The following is a 17,956-nucleotide window of genomic DNA, read 5'->3' as shown; positions in this document are numbered from 1 at the left end:
AATTGTATAGGTTCATTTTTTATTTTGTTTCTACAGTATGTCTGTGACCTCTGTGCTGTTTTGTGTAATCTTCTAAAAACAAAAGTAAATACTACTTAGTTTTCAACTTGTGCACACCTTGGAACATTTTATAGATTAAATGCATTTAAAACATGATTAAATAAGCCTAAAGTAAAAAACTAATAACAGAATGAATTTGTCATTTCCACCACATTCTGTCATTTATTTCCACCACAGTTAAGTTTGATGGAAATTACTGATGGAAATGAGGCTTCTAGTTTTTGGAGAAAAATTACAGGCTGTTCAGCATGCTTTGGCTAGTATTACAACTAGCGTATAGTTTACACCAAATACATCAAATGTACACATTCAAACAAAATTCTACCACAATTTAAAGAAATGATAGCCTGTTTGGAAATGACTGACATATTTTTCTTCAACTTTTGGACATCACATCTGGAACAACTGTTTGCTGCAGCCATGTGCTTCAGTGTCACCATACGTGTCCATGGTAACCACATTAACATTCTCTTGAAAAAAACTTTCTTAATGAGGAATTTGTCCTCTGATGGAAATGACACCACTGCCAAGACAGGTATATTTTGGTGTAAAAAACTAACAATATACGGCATACTCACAAATATTGATATAGATTTTATTTCGTTGACTCTTTCTTTTCTCTAGTAGATAACATGTAATGTGTAATTATTTATGCTTTCTCATAGAAAAAAACATAGTAGAAGCTCAAAGGTCTGGGTAGGGGACAAGGGCAAAACAGTGATGTTCGAGTAGCAAAATAAGTTGATAGAGAGGTGTTAAAAAAGTCTGAGGTGATTGTAGTGTGAACTTAACATACAAATGACCTATTTTTATTATTGAAAAAAAAATCCTAAACATGTACCCGAGGACATAGAAATGCCAGGAGTTACAGAATCACCCTATAATGACTACCCAGGTGTATTGATATCCCTGCGTTTCTATTACTGTTAGCAGCTCATCGCGTCTATTTGAATTAGTATTGAGGAATATTTCACTTTCTTTGGACATAGGAACAACATACATTTGTTGTGGGACTCGAGTTTCGCCATCAGGTGGAAGACTGTGTCCCCTCTCTGGTCAGTCTCACCAGAGGAAAGGAAGGACCCTCTGCTGCTCTCTCCCTCCCTGCTGATGTGACTAATGCCGAGTTCAAAACAACAGGCAACTCGGAAATCTTTGACTTCCGAGCGTTCAAGACAACTGGGGGAAAAAAATTGATCCGGATGGGAAAAATAGTTTGGAGCGGTCATCCAAGTCGGAAACTCACACATCTTTCTAGAAATCCGAATTGAAGATCACTCATTGACCTCGTTTTTTTTCAGAGAACCCAGTTGTCTCGATAGCACCATGACCATCAGATTCAGGTCCCATCAGTCCAGTAAAATAAAAAGCAAATTATTTGAAAATTATTTCAATTTATGCTCGCACTTGCGAGCTTTGCCTCACAAGTGCTACACCAACTGATCTATTTTATTATCAAAGCTTGAGTTTAAAAAAATATATATAATATGGTCTGAGAAGAACAATATTGGCAGGCCAGGCATATAGCCAATATGCAGTGATAATGTACTAGGCCTACAGCACAAACCTCATTCCTACAGAACTGTTTTGATTAGGTTAATGTTCCATTTTTTAAGTCATCTTTTAAAAAAAAATCTGGGCGGTAGATCTCGGCTTGCTTTTTGACTCCGAAAGTGATCTTGACTCAGAAAAGGTTGGCGACCACTGCTCTAGCTCTTCACTCCCCTCTCTTCCTCCTCACTCTCTCCAGCTCAGCCCCAGTGTCTGAGCAATGAAGGAGAAGACGTGTGTATCCTCCAGGATTGTCTTAGTGGTAGGCTTTCCCGCCCCGTGCCCACTGCGGGTGTCTACCCGAACCATAAGAGGCTGGGCCTGCCCGGGGCTGTTGCCCACACCGTGCTGCAGTGTGGCACAGTACTTCAGGGTGTGGAGGGGCACCACCCGGTCGTCATGGGCACCAGTCAGTAGGAGCATGGCAGGGTAGGCAGCGCCAATGTGAGGTGGAGGGGGGAGGTTATGGAGAGGGGAGTACCTGAGGGTGAGTGGAGGGAGAAAGAGATAATTGAGTTCTATTTATTGTACAAACTACATGCAGAGCTATAATGTGGCGTCCAATGCATTTGTGTTTATGTTCAGTATGAGTTGTATGTTAAGTGTGTGATTTGAGTACACCAGACTTACTTGATGAACCATTTGAACTGCTCAGGGTGGTCTGCACAGCCGTAGTCAGTGGTCCAGGCATGGCCGATGGTAAACTTGTGGAACTTGAGCATGTCCATCACCCCAACCTTAGCCACAGCACAGCCAAACAGGTCCGGACACTGATTCACACACGCCGCTGGGTTTGAAAGTGTGCGTGTGTGTGTGTGTGTGTGGACCCAGAGACATGACTCTCTCTGTGTGAGAGAGAGAGATAGAAAGACATGTCTTACACTTGTTATATGATTAATTACACTTCTAAAACATACCCAACTCACTCTCACACCCACACCCACACCCACACTCACACTCACACTCACACTCACACTCACACTCACACTCACACTCACACCCACACCCACACCCACACCCACACCCACACCCACACCCACACCCACACTCACACTCACACTCACACTCACACTCACACACACACACACACACACACACACACACTTTCCTAAATAGCCATAGACACCAGTAGGATTGTAAAACATTTGCCTGCCGACAGTACTTAGCACCACTGAACAGTGTGACTGGCTTATACGTGGATGTATGGGGAAAAAAATCCCTATTAAAAGTGAAGTTGTGAAGTTGTTTGCCACTGACAACAGTCGGTAAGTTCATCACCACCGGGTTGGCATGCAACAGGTACCGCTTTTGTTCTAGCAAATGAAGGAACAGGTGTGATAAATACCTATCAGCAATCTATCGGCTGTGAGATTCTCCATGTGTTTCAGGCTATAGAGAGAGAGAGACCTGTCTTACACTTAAACATACCTGACTCACTCTTTGACACGCACACACACACACACACACACACACACACACACACACACACACACACGCACACGCACACACGCACACACATGCTCGCACACGCATGCTCGCACACGCACACACACACAACAGCAACATCCAACCTATCCTGAATAGCCACTTAAAATAAGGAAGTACTCTTTAGTTGGATTTGTACAATGCAATATGGTTGGCAGTCTTTTAAAATGAAGTAGCTAACTACTGTTTAATATGCTGTGTAATCACTGAATTAATTGTAGCTAAGTAGAAAATACTATTTGATGGACTTAACATTAACAATTATACTGAAGATCTAAAACATTTAAGGAGAATGCGGTTATGATTGACCGAACTAGGAGACAATTTAGAAAGATGGCCTTAAATGCCATCCCCTCTCCATACCCACGAGCAGTCCCCCGTTGGAGGCGCTGTTGATGGCTATGCGGCTGGCTATGGTGTAGTTCTCCTGGATCAGATACTCTGCTGCACACCGGAAGTCATCAAAGCAATTCTGCTTGTTCCCCAGGGTACCACCTAGACAGAAGAAGGAATTCAACTCTAGAAGGGATACTGCCATAGTCCATAGATCACATGCCATTTAGCAGACACTTTTCCACACTATCCTGGCCTTGCAAGCACCATGATCTGCCAACTAAGCTACAGAGAGACTGGGGCCGAGTATCAACAGTCATAGCTACAATAGTTTCCATTGCTCATCTTATCCCCCCCCCAAGATTCACAGGTGAAGGCAAAACAGTGGAAAGCTGTGCTAGTGAATATAAAACTAGCGAATCACAGCCCCCAGCCTGTTGCTTTATTTAACCTATTTCTATGCGTCTTTGGGTGGGGAAGATACAGTACCTTTGGGCCAGGTCTGTCCGTACTCCCCTCCTCCTCAGATGTTGGCTATAGCCAGGATTCCCCCCAGGTGTCTGACAAACAGCAGGTATGGAACACTGACAGAGCGAGAGAGACAGCGAGGGGAGGGGTGATGGACAGGTGTCACTCAAATCACACCGACTCAGAATACGGGTCACTTGGATGAATTCTATACTTGTGAATTCCTGGAGGGGAAAGATTCATCATGTTCTGTTGGAGGTCCATGCGTTGTGATACCAACTTGTAGTATGGTTGGATAGAGTGCTCAAAGCCTCCATATCCGTACAGGAAGACAGGGTGTGATCAGTCCTTCTTAAGACCCAGGGCGTGCACCAGGAACATGGGGATTTTAGTTCCATCCTTACTGGGGTAAAACCCCTGAAACACACAGCAATATTGTCATAGTGAAAGTGTCAAGATACTGTTAAGTAGTTGTAATCTGCTGTTGTCTTACCTGGTTGGTCTCATAGTCCTCCTGTTGAATACCCTTCACCTCCACCTGTCTGAACACTGTGGGTTCTGGAGACGCCTGGCTCAGGTCACAGTGGTAAATCACACCTGGGAAAGACATGACACATAGGGGTTAGAGGTCCTAGAGAGGTCAAAGGTTATAGATAATAAGGACGTTGGCAGGGAGGGTACCCAAACAGTGGTATTGAAAGCTAGTCTTCCTTTGTGTTGAATGTAAGCCACTCCATACTAACAGTGTGAATATTAACCCTAATGCCAATGGAAATCCCATATCCTTTTCATGTCTAACACCACAAAATAAGTTGACTATCCCCTAGGAGACAATCCAGTACCTGGCGTGGTGAAGGAGGTGAACTTGTAGAAGAAGTCGGAGTGTTTCTTCTTACAGCTGAGGCTCACCACAGTGCCCACATCCAGAGGCAGATCTCTGACCAGACCACCAGTGGACAGCTCATACAACTGCAGGATGTCCTTCACGTCATGGACATAGTTGACCAGCAGGTGGAGCTGGTTCACACAGGCCACAGAGCCTATAAGGAAGACAGACAATTCTTACATGTAGGCTACTTGGGTTCCTTCTGAGCATATCAACACGTCTAGAATCAGTTTTTTTCTGTTTAAAACTTGAACCATTGACAGCTAAATAATGAAACTGGCCTTGGATTATAAGGAAGGCATAACGCAACAATAACCTGACATATATAGGATCCAATTTCATGGCAAATTATTGCAAGGGGGATGCAATTTCTGTTTTGTTTTGCAATGTTGAAGTACACTGTGTTAGGTATTCTTCACACGCTGTTCTTTCTCTCGTCCAATAGATGGCAGTCTGCATTTTTGTAATTGTAGTACAGCATGGGACACAGACTTCCTGTTTAACTCCTTTCCCCTCTCAAATGGACTTTGTCTAAGACACAGCAACTACACTGGATATTCTAGTATAGGGAGTTCAACCAAAACGAAGAAGTGCAATGCTAGTAAGTCAAGTCGAGTATAAATAGAACACATGTCAATAATGTAGCTTGAATTTGCTGATTTCCAACAGTGTGCGTATGTACAGTACATGCTGTTAACGTTATACTCGTGTGTGTGTATTGTTCTAGGAATGGCGAGAGATAGAGAGAGCCACACACCCACGGCCCTTAATACACTGAGCATACATCGCAAACCACCTGGTAGATCCTCCTAAAACCGTCAAAGCACACCCTCAACCACAGATACGGCAGTAAACATCTGTGGCCCCACTTCCAGTACTGACTCAAATCTCTCAGCTAACAGAATGATAGGCAGATGACACACCACTGCTCTAATGATATTAGTCAATATGGTACCAATATGGTTTGGCGAAGAACATCCTTGTGGTACGTAAAAGGCACAAACTTTAAATGAGAGGTAACTCACATATGACCTGTTCCTGCCCGACTACATTGAAGACGCGTGCCAGATCTTACAATGCCTGGAAGTATGGGCTGAAAAAAATGGCTTGCTACGTCGCAAACATCTTGCAGGTGATAGATTTTAAAACGTGATTCATTGAGACAAAGTTCCCGTACCTGCAAAGTTGCATGCTACGACGAAAGTGGGTTAACCAAGACCACGAAGTTTCCACTCACTGTGGTTGATAGACTGGCACATAAATATTCAAATCTAAAAAGTGAAACTTGGCAAGTAGCCTGACCATACCAAACTTATTTTACCTCCTTTAGCGGTCTCCAACCCTGATCCTGGATACTCACACAGAAACTCAAATTTGAGTTTCAACCCAGCACGAAAAACACATTTGGCTTATCACCATCAGCATGATTAGGTCATTAGGTCATATCAGTTGTTTAAGAGGTGGGCTGGAACAAAATCCTGCACACCCTGTAGGTCTCCAGAACCAGGGTTGGATACCACTGCTCAGCTTTCTCTTACCCAGGACGTCTTTGTCGTGCTGGGGTAGATAGGTCCTCCAGTGCTCCTTGTTTGGTGTCTCCAGGTCAATGTTGATCAGGCAGTAGCGAGGGGTGTCCAGGTTGGTGCGGAAGGTGAACACACTGCCCTCGTTGGTGATGTAAGAGTACTGCGCCTCAAAGTTGTGCACCAGCTTCACCCAAGGCAGCAGGTCTATAGGTACAGATGCAGTCAAATATATTGGCACACAAGCAACATACAAGCGAGTGCAATAGAGCAGAATGTAGTTGAATGGCCATATTTACCCTGTAGCAAACTTGCCACAGGTGAGATAAAGTTCGAGTAAATGACAATCCCTTTCCTCCAACCACATTAACTTGTGAATAATTTAGTCCAGGCCATTTTTTTTTACTTTGATGTGAAAAATCTCATTCAGTTTTGATGTATTTTTCTTGGTCCTGTGCAGTTGGAAATCAAATACCAAATGTTTTACATTTATTCTGGAAGAAATAGTGAATCGTGCAAATACATTTGACTGCATCTGTACAGGACAATAAGAGCTAGAATTGAGACACACCTATGACGTCAGTTATTCATACAGGGTCTGATTAAAATGGTAGGGACAGACCTGTGATGCCATTGGGTAGCTTCTCCAGGTCACAGTACCACAGCTGGTTGAATGGCTCACAGCCTTCTGTGATGTTGAGCACTGCATACCTGCCGTCACCCGACACCTGGAGAGAGCGAGAGAGAAAGAAGATGCGGGGAGACAGAGAGTAAGATTGTGAGAGAGGGGGACAAGGAGGGTGAGTGAGAAATACAAATCATTTGACGCTTTAGCACTAGCTGATGCTATCCCTACATGAACAATGCAAGTCATTACTTACAAACTGAGATCATAAGATCGATCCGGGATTGAGAAAGAGTCAAACAAGGTGGAGGAGAGAAGTGAGGGAGATGAGAAAAAGTGTGACAGTGTAATAGCAGTAGATTCATATGGAGAATGTGGTGGACAACAGGTGAGAAATGTAAAGAAAAAACATTCTCTTTACACTCACTGTTACTCCACTGTGCCATTTTGGATGGTCAGGAAACTCAGCCACCAGGATGTCCTCTGATTGGTTGGTGCCGATCACATGGTTGTAGAGTTTCTGATTGAGGTTGGATGTGGTCTCTGTGCCTGTGGAGCAATGCAGAAAGCTGTGTGTTTTTCAACGTGTCTCTGCACTTGTACAGTAGGTACAGTGCATTCAGAAAGTATTCAGACCCCTTCCCTTTTCCCACATTTTGGTACGTTACAGCTTTATTCTAAAATGGGTCAAATAAAATAAAATCCTCATCAATCTGCACACAATACCCCATAATGGCAAAGTGAAAACAGGTTTTAAGAAATGTTTGCAAATGTATTAAAATTAAAAAACAAATTATTGACATAACTATTCAGGCCCTTTGTTTTCAGACTCGAAATTGAGCTCAGGTGCATCCTGTTTCGAATGATCATTCTTGCGATGTTTCTTTCTACAACTTGGAGACCACCTGTGGTCAATTCAATTGATTGGACATGATTTGGAAAGGCACACATCTGTCTATATAAGGTCCTACAGTTGGTCCCACATGTCAAAGAAAAAGATAAGCCATTAAGTCGAAGGAATTGTCCATTGAGCTCAGAGACAGGAATGTAAAAGAGTCACAGATCCAGGGAAGGGTACCAAAAAATGTCTGCAGCATTGAAGGTTCCCAAGAAGACAGTGGCCTCCATCATTCTTAAATGGAAGAAGTTTGGAACCACCAAGACACTTTCTAGAGCTGGCCGCCCAATCAAACTGAGTAGTTGGGGGAGAAGGGCCTTGGTCAGGGAAGTGACCAAGAATCTCTGACAGAGCTCTAGAGTTCCTCTGTGGGGATGGGAGAACCTTCAAGAAGGACAACAATCTTTGCAGCACTCAACCAATCAGGCCTTTATGGTAGAGTGGCCAGATGGAAGCCACTCCTCAGTAAAATGCACATGACAGCCTGCTTGGAGTTTGCCAAAAGGCACCTAAAGGACTCTCAGACCATGAAAAACAAGCTGCTCTGGTCTGATGAAACCAAGATTGAACTCTTTGGTCTGAATGCCAAGCGTCATGTTTGGAGGAAACCTGGCATTATCCATAGGGTGAATGCTGTGGGAATGTTTTTCAGAGGCAGGGACAAGGAGACTAGTCAGGATCGAGGGAAAGATGAACGAAGCAAAGTACAGAGAGATCCTTGATGAAAACCTGCTCCAGAGCGCTCAGGACCTCAGACTGGGGAGGAGGTTCACCTTCCAACAGGACAATGACCTTAAGCACACAGCCAAGACAACGCAGGAGGTGGCTTCGGGACAAGTCTCTGAATGTCCTTGAGTGGCCCAGCCAGAGCCCGGACTTGAACCTGATTGAACATCTCTGGAAAACCTGACAGAGCTTGAGAGGATCTGCAGAGAAGAATGGGAGCAACTCCCCAAATACAGGTGTGCCAAGCTTGTAGCATCATACCCAAGAAGACTCAAGGCTGTAATCACTGCCAAAGGTGCTTCAACAAAGTATTGAGAAAAGGGTCTGAATTCTTATGTAAAAGGGATATTTCAGTTTTTGCTTTGTCAGAGGAGTGATCAGGAAAAACAATTGAATCAATTTTAGAATAAGGCTGTAACGTAACAAAGTGCAAAAAGTCAAGATGTCTGAATAATTTCTGAATGCACTGTATACTATGTTGTACTGTATACAGTAGATTTCGTGTGTGTGTGTGTGTGTGTGTGTGTGTGTGTGTGTCTCACCATCAGCCTTGCTGCCCTGCCGGGGGTAACAATCATAAAACACCCCGCGGGAATCGTGGGTCCAGGCCAGGCAGCTGAACTTCACCCTGTCCAGGACATCAGGCAGCGTCAAGAGGTCATCAGCCTTTAGGAAGTGCACCGTCACCCAGTCGGAGCCACTGGAGCTCAGGCCATACGCAAAGTACTCGCACTCATCTGACAAGCGCCCCACTGAAAGGAGAAGGAGAGTGAGGTAAGGAGAGAGGAAAAGGAAAAATAGATATTACATTGTGTGATATTATAATGTATAATGTAAAGTGGGCCTATCATTTGTGTTTTTTAGCAATATACTCCACCTTTGTCACAGCAATAAAATCTAATAATGTCAATTGCTTTACAAGAGAGGAGGAGGAGGAATTGTGAGGACTCCGATTGAGACATACACGCAAATACACTATAAAACGTTGTATTACAGTAATCAGCTCACTCTTCAAGGCTACAGTACCATCCGCAGACAGTGTGTTTGGGTCAAAGAAGACTGTGGCTGGTCCGTCCAGAGAGTCCTGCACACAGAGCGCATCCTGGTTCTGCAGGCCCTGGTTATGGAAGTAGAAATACCTATCGACCGAGGAAACCAGTTATATTTGTTCCACCATGGAGAACATCATCCTGTTGGAATGTAAATATTTGCCCCAGTCTAAGGTAGCTTGCACTCTGAAGCAGGTTCTCGTCAAGGATTTGCCTGCATTTGGCTCCATTCATTGTTCCCTCTAGCCCTACCAGTCTTCCAGTCCCTGCCACTGAAAAACATCCCCATAGCATGATGCTGTCACCACCATGCTTCACGGTAGGTTTGGTGTTAGACAGGTGATGCCTGGTTTTCTCTAGACATAGCGGTTTACGTTGTCGTCTCATCAGACCACAGAATCTTTTGCCTTATGCTCGCAGTCTTTCACATGAATTTTTACAAACTCCAGGCGTGCTGTTATGTGCCTTTTTCTCAGGAGTTGCTTCAGTCTGCTCACTCACCTATAAAGCCCAGATTGGTGAAGTGCTGTTGAGACTGGTGTCCTTCTGGCTGGTACTCCCATCTCAACCAAAGAACTCTGTCATTTCGTCAGTGGTCAACGGGTTCTTGGTCACCTCCCTGACCATGGTCCTTCTTCCCCAGATGCTCAGTTTGGTCAGAAAGCCAGCTTTAGGGAGAGTCTGGGTAGTGCCAAGGCTGAGGAGTAAGTTTCACACATGCAGTTATTGCGTAGTGCCCTCTCTTTTTGTGCATTTTCTTGGAAATAAGTGTGCAGGCTTTTGTTCCAGCTCAGCACTGAATCCTTTTGATTAGTCCTTAACTTGTTGACGCCACCCATCCCGGTAGCGGGATAATTGTCCTCAGCAACCGCTGAATAGCATAGCGCCATAGTCAAATAATATTACTAAAAAATATTCATATTCATGAAATCACAAGTGCAATATTGCAAAACACAGTTTAGCCTTTTGTTAATCCACCTGTCATCTCAGATTCCAAGCGTTTGTGTAAGTTTATCGATAGCATAACATAACATTATGTACACTAAGCATTAAGTAGCTAGGTCACGAAAATCAGAAAAGCAATCAAAAAAAATTGTTTACATTTGATGATCTTTGGATGTTTTCACTCACGAGACTCCCAGTTACACAACAAATGTTCCTTTTGTTCCATAAAGATTATTTTTATACCCAAAATACCGACGTTTGTTTGTCGCGTTGTGTTCAGAAATCCACAGGAAAGAGCGGTCACGACAACGCAGATGTATATTCCAAATAATATCCATAATATCCACAGAAACATGTCAAACGTTTTTTATAATCAATCTTCAGGTTGTTTTAAAAATATATATTCGATAATATATCAACCAAGTGTGTAGCTTTTTCAATAGGACCGGGAGGAACAATGGCCGCTTTACTCTATAGCGCAAAACTCACTCTGAGAGCCCCCACCTATCCACATACGCAATGTGATCTTTCACGCTCATTTTTAAAAATAAAGCCTGAAACTATGTCTAAAGACTGTTGACACCTCAGGGAAGCCATAGAAAAAGGAATATGGTTGATATCCCTTTAAATGCAGGATAGGCATGCATAGGAACAGAGAGGTTTCAAAATAAGAGGCACTCCCTGATTGGATTTTCCTCAGGCTTTCACCTGCAATATCAGTTCTGTCATACTCACAGACAATATTTTTACAGTTTGGGGAACTTTAGAGTTTTCTATCCTAATCTGACAATTATATGCATATTCTAGTTTCTGGGGCTGAGAAATAGGTTGTTTCAAATGGGTACTTTTTTAGCCAAAAACGAAAATACTGCCCCCTACACTCAACAAGTTAAACTGCTTTCTAACCGGTTTCCTCTCTTGTAGCGGCAGCTGTATTTTTGTTCCTAATCTGTTTATTTCCCATAGAGAACGACAGAGGCCTTTAGTGGCCAAAAGGCAGTATGAGCATGAGCAAGATGAGCAAGATGAGTCCTCTATCTCGATGTTGCTTCCTCTCTTGTAGGAGCAGTTGTAGTGATGGGCTTTCTGAAGGCTTCTGTGCTTTCAACAAATTGTGCCAAAAAACGACTGATTACCCGGACAAGGCAGCTAAAGACCGCGCCGCACTCACAGGAAAACACACTGCAGCTCCAAATTCGCCCCGTTAATTAAAATCACAATTTAACCATCTATTTTTGTGACTACCTGGACCTACCAATTTCTTTATAAGTATTGAAACCAAACCATATGGATTTGAATTAAAATTATTTGAATAAGCATGAAAATGTGACTGTAAAGAAGTGGACATCATTTCAAAATAGGCTACATATCATATTAAACAGCACATAAACAATCTAAATAGGTCAGAAACCAGACAGGGAGCCTAAGAAGGAATGATGATGAATTATTTAGGCTATATAATTGCAATTATTTCAAGGCTATAGCAAGTAGTGTAAAGTACTTAAGTAGTACTTTCAAGTATTTTTTTTTATTATCCTTACTTCACTATTTATATTTTTGACAGTCTTTTACTTTACTAAATTCCCCCCCAAAATTATATACTTTTTACTCCATACATTTTCCTTGACACCCAAAAGTACTTGTTACATTTTGAATGCTTTGCAGGAAATTCACACACTTATCAAGAGAACATCCCTGGTCATCCCTACTGCCTCTGATCTGACGGACTCACTAAACACATGCTTCGTCCGTAAATTAAAATAAACAAGAAAATTAGGCCTTCTGGTTTGCTTAATATAAGGAATTTTATATTATTTACACTTTTACTTTTGATACTTAAGTATATTACAAAACAAATACTTTTAGACTTTTACTCAAGTAGTATTTTACTGGGTGACTTTTACTTTTACTTGAGTCATTTTCTATTAAGGTATCTTAACTTTTACTCAAGTATGAGAAGTGGGTACTTTTTGCACCACTGGCTATAGCCTACAAAGAAATACATTGAAGCATTTGCGAGACAATATGCTGGTAGGGACATAAAGCCCTCAGCATTTAAACAATATTTTGTTATATTAAATCATTATAGTCTACAACATGCGCAAATATTTTTTTTATTTAACTAGGCAAGTCAGTTAAGAACAAATTCTTATTTACAGTGACGGCCAAACCCTAACGACGCTGGGCCAATTGTGCGCCGCCCTATGGAACTCTGCCAGATTTGATACAGCCTGGAATCGAACCACGGTCTGTAGTGACACCTCTAGCACTGAGATGCCTTGCCTTAGACTGCTGTGCCACTCAGGAGCTGTGACTTGCTTAGAATTAAATACAAATTAAATGAAAAATGACTTATTAGTGCCTTTTTGAATTTTTAAAATGAGACATGAGTTTGGCCAGTCTTTGTCTTCAGGCTCATGCGATGGTGCCTGGAGAGACGGCCAGCAGTGGAGAATGCTAGGAGAATGCTTTGGTAGCCTATAATCAATTGGAATACCAGATTAGCATTTTACATTATGCTTCCATTTTTTGCATTCAAGAGTACTATTTTTCAAAAGCTGAATCTACAGTTTGCCATGATTTAAGATGCTGAAGATGGAAGCTATACTACATAAAACAAAATATTTGAACAATTGTGCAGAAAAAAATAGGATCTGACCTCGTACCCTCACATCCTTGAAAGTATCATAGGTCTGTCTCTACCTGCTAAGTAGGTAGGTTAGGTAGCGGCAACAAACAATGACAGACAGAATTGTTGTTTTTCTTCATAAAATGAGCTAAATAGGATAGGTAAATCTCCCTTGTCTCACATACCCATAAAATACAGTATACAACAATCAATGTCTTATACAGTACCAGTTTAAGGTTTGGACACACCTCCTCATCCAAGGGTTTTTCTTTAATTGTACTATTTTCTACATTGTATAATAATAGTGAAGATATCAAAACTATGAAATAACACATATGGAATCATGTAGTAACCAAGAAAAAGTGAAACAAATCCAAATATATTTTAGATTCTTCAAAGTAACCACCCTTTGCCTTGACAGCTTTGCACACTTTTGGCATTCTCTCAACCAGCTTCATGAAGTAGTCACCTGGAATGCATTTCAGTTAATAGGTGTGTGTTGTTAAAAGTTAATTTGTGCGTTAATAATGCGTTTGAGCCAATCAGTTGTGTTGTGACATGGTAGGGGTTGTATACAGAAGACCAAGTCCATATTATGGTAAGAACAGCTCAAATAAGCAAAGGGAAATGACAGTGCATCATTACTTTAAGACATGACGGTCAGTCAATCCGGAGAATTTCAAGAACTTTGAACTTTTCTTCAAGTGCCTTCTTAAAAACCATCAATTGCTATGATGAAACTGGCTCTCATGAGGACAGCCACAGGAAAGGAAGACCCAGAGTTACCTCTGCTGCAGAGGATAAGTTCATTAGAGTTACCAGCCTCTGAAACAGCAGCCCAAATAATTGCTTCACATAGTTCAAGTAACGGACACATCTCAACATCAAGTGTTCAGAGGAGACTGCGTGAATCAGGCCTTCATGGTCAAATTGCTGCAAAGAAACCACTACTAAAGGACACCGATAAGAAGAAGACTTGCTTGGGCAAAGAAACACGAGTAATGGACATTAGAACAGTGAAAATCTGTCCTTTAATCTGATGAGTCCAAATTTTGTATTTTTGGTTCCAACCGCTGTGTCTTGTGAGATGCAGAATAGGTGAATGGATGGTGTGGTTCATACTGTGAAGCATGGAGGAGGAGGTGTGATGGTGTGGGGGTTCTTTGCTGGTGACACTGTCAGTGATTTATTTAGAATTCAAGGCACACTTAACCAACATGGCTACCACAGCATTTTGCAGCGATATGCCATCCCATCTGGTTTGTGCTTAGTGGGACTGTCAACAGGACAATGACCCAACACACCTCCAGGCTGTGTAAGTGCTATTTGACCAAGAAGGAGAGTGATGGAGTTGTAAGGGTTGATGAACTGGTGGCCGTGAAGTCAGACGCAGGAGAGCAGAAATAGCTAATAGCCGGAGTAGTTTAATTTCAAAACCAACGGCAAATAAAAAATAACCTACATGGGTACAAAACCCGACGCGCACCAGTAACATAGTGCACAAACACTTACAGACAAACAATTCCAAAACAAAGACATGGGGGGAACAGAGGGTTAAATACACAACACTTAATGAGGGAAATGGAAACCAGGTGTGTAGGAAAACAAGACAAAACAAATGGAAAATGAAAAGTGGATCGACGATGGCTAGAAGACCGGGGACGCCGACCGCCGAACACCGCCCGAAAAGGAGAGGAAACGACTTCGGTGGAAGTCGTGACAGGAGTGCTGCATCAGATGACCTGGCCTCCACAATCACCCGACCTCAACCCAATTGAGATGTTTTGGGATGAGTTGGACCGCAGAGTGAAGGAAAAGCAGCTAACAAGTGCTCAGCATATATGAGAACTCCTTCAAGATGGTTGAAAAAGCATTCCAGGTGAAGCTGGTTAAGAGAATGCCAAGGGTGTGCAAAGCTGTCATCAAGGCAAAGGGTGGCTGCTTTTATTTTATTTATTTATTTGACCTTTATTTAACCAAGCAAGTCAGTTAAGAACAAATTCTTATTTTCAATGACGGCCTAGAAACAGTGGGTTAACTGCCTGTTCAGGGGCAGAACGACAGGTTTGTACCTTGTCAGTTCGGGGGCTTGCAACCTTCCGGTTACTAGTCCAACGCTCTAACCACTAGGCTACCCTGCCGCCCCACTAGGCTACCCTGCTTTGAAGAATCTCAAATATAAAATATACTGTATTTTGATTTGTTTAACACTTTTTTGGCTACTACATGATTCCATATGTGTTATTTCATAGTGTTGATGTCTTCACTATTATTCTACAATGTAGAAAATAGTAAAAATAAAGAAAAACCCTTGAATGAGTAGATGACTGGTTACTGTCTATACACACACAGGACAATTACAATATGATACACACTAGGCATCAAAAGGAAGATCATATGCTATCCTGGGTACTTTCATCTCACCCACGTATTGTATGTAGTCTTATGACTCACTTTTGAGACATGCTACTAATTAGCTATTTTTATAGTGAGAACTTCACACTGCCTATGGAGTTTCTATGTTTCAAATTCTTACCAAGTTGCATATAGTAAGTACCTGAGGACCATACCGTGGACAAGCTTATGCCACGAAGCTAGCACCAGTTAGCCGTGAGCCAGGCGCATCTCCCGGCCAGCAAACTAAATGCTACAATACCTCTTTCGCCATCTGGCTTGGATTCTCTGTCGACACGGCGCCCCGCCGCACCACCACGACGGGTCTGCCGACGAATACTCCATCCTCTGTGCCTTTCATTTGGCTCCCGTCGGAGGGCTACTAACTTTAAACGCCTTGTCGCCTGCTAGCGTAGTGGCGGGTTCCCTGTTCCATCTACTGCTGCCCCATGGACACTATGATCACTTGGCTACATAGCTGATGCCTGCTGGACTGTCCATTAATCACGGTACTCCATTTTGTATATTTATTTTTTTATCTGTCGGCCCCAGCCGCGAACTCAGGCTCTGTGTGTAGTTAATCCGACCCTCTCTGCCTAGTCATCGGCATTACCTGCTGTTGTTATGTTAGCTGATTAGCTGTTGTTGTCTCACCTGTTGTTTTAGCTAGCTCTCCCAATCAACACCTGCAATTACTTTATGCCTCGCTGTATGTCTCTTTCAAATGTCAATATGCCTTGTATACTGTTGTTCAGGATTAGTTACCATTGTTTTTGTTTACAATGGAGCCCCTAGTTCCACTCTTCATACCTCTGATACCTCCTTTGTCCCACCTCCCACACATGCGATGACCTCACCCATTACAACCAGCATGTCCAGAGATTCAACCTCTCTTATCATCACCCAGTGCCTGGGCTTACCTCTGCTGTACCCACACCCCACCATACCCCTGTCTGCGCATTATGCCCTGAATATATTCTACCATGCCCAGAATTCTGCTCCTTTTATTCTTTGTCCCCAACGCTCTAGGCGACCAGTTTTGATGGCCTTTAGCCGCACCCTCATACTACTCCTCCTCTGTTCCGCGGGTGATGTGGAAGTAAACCCAGGCCCTGCATGTCCCCAGGCACCCTCATTTGTTGACTTCTGTGATCGAAAAAGCCTTGGTTTCATGCATGTCAACATCAGAAGCCTCCTCCCTAAGTTTGTTTTACTCACTGCTTTAGCACACTCTGCCAACCCTGATGTCATTGCCGTGTCTGAATCCTGGCTTAGGAAGGCCACCAAAAATTCTGAGATTTCCATACCCAACTATAACATTTTCTGTCAAGATAGAACTGCAAAAGGGGGAGGAGTTAGCCTGCAAAGTAATGTCATACTTTCCAGGTCCATACCGAAACAGTTCGAACTACTAATTTTAAAAATTACTCTCTCCAGAAATAAGTCTCTCACTGTTGCCGCCTGCTACCGACCCCCCTCAGCTCCCAGCTGTGCCCTGGACACCATTTGTGAATTGATCCCCCCCCCCCATCTAGCTTCAGAGTTTGTTCTGTTAGGTGACCTAAACTGGGATATGCTTAACACCCCGGCAGTCCTACAATCTAAGCTAGATGCCCTCAATCTCACACAAATCATCAAAGAACCCACCAGGTACAACCCTAAATCTGTAAACAAGGGCACCCTCATAGACACTGTAAAGTCCATGGAATATAAGAACACCTCCTCCCAGCTGCCCACTGCACTGAAGATAGGAAACACTGTCACCACTGATAAATCCACTATCATTGAGAATTTCAATAAGCATTTTTCTACGGCTGGCCATGCTTTCCACCTGGCTACTCCTACCCCGGTCAACAGCACTGCACCCCCCCACAGTAACTCACCGAAGCCTTCCGCATTTCTCCTTCTCCCAAATCCAGTCAGCTGATGTTCTGAAAGAGCTGCAAAATCTGGACCCCTACAAATCAGCCGGGCTAGACAATCTGGACCCTTTCTTTCTAAAAATTATTGCCACCCCTATTACTAGCCTGTTCAACCTCTCTTTTGTGTCGTCTGACATTCCCAAAGATTGGAAAGCAGCTGCGGTCATCCCCCTCTTCAAAGGGGGGGACACTCTTGACCCAAACTGCTACAGACCTATATCTATCCTACCCTGCCTTTCTAAGGTCTTCGAAAGCCAAGTCAACAAACAGATTACCAACCATTTCGAATCTCACCATACCTTCTCTGCTATGCAATCTGGTTTCAGAGCTGGTCATGGGTGCACCTCAGCCACGCTCAAGGTCCTAAACGTTATCTTAACCGCCATCGATAAGAAACATTACTGTGCAGCCGTCTTCATTGATCTGGCCAAGGCTTTCGACTCTGTCAATCACCACATCCTC

At 43.0% G+C, this 17,956-nt stretch overlaps 1 pseudogene; it reads right to left on the bottom strand.

Moving 5' to 3' along the window:
* Nucleotides 1-200: 200 nt before the first annotated feature.
* Nucleotides 201-9,332, bottom strand: LOC110496809 (annotated as a pseudogene).
* Nucleotides 9,333-17,956: the final 8,624 nt, after the last annotated feature.

This window comes from Oncorhynchus mykiss, chromosome 18 (assembly GCF_013265735.2).
Source record: "Oncorhynchus mykiss isolate Arlee chromosome 18, USDA_OmykA_1.1, whole genome shotgun sequence".
Classification (NCBI taxonomy): Eukaryota; Metazoa; Chordata; class Actinopteri; order Salmoniformes; family Salmonidae; genus Oncorhynchus; species Oncorhynchus mykiss.
Note: the sequence above shows the minus strand (reverse complement) of the source record. Positions and strands in the feature narration are given on the sequence as shown.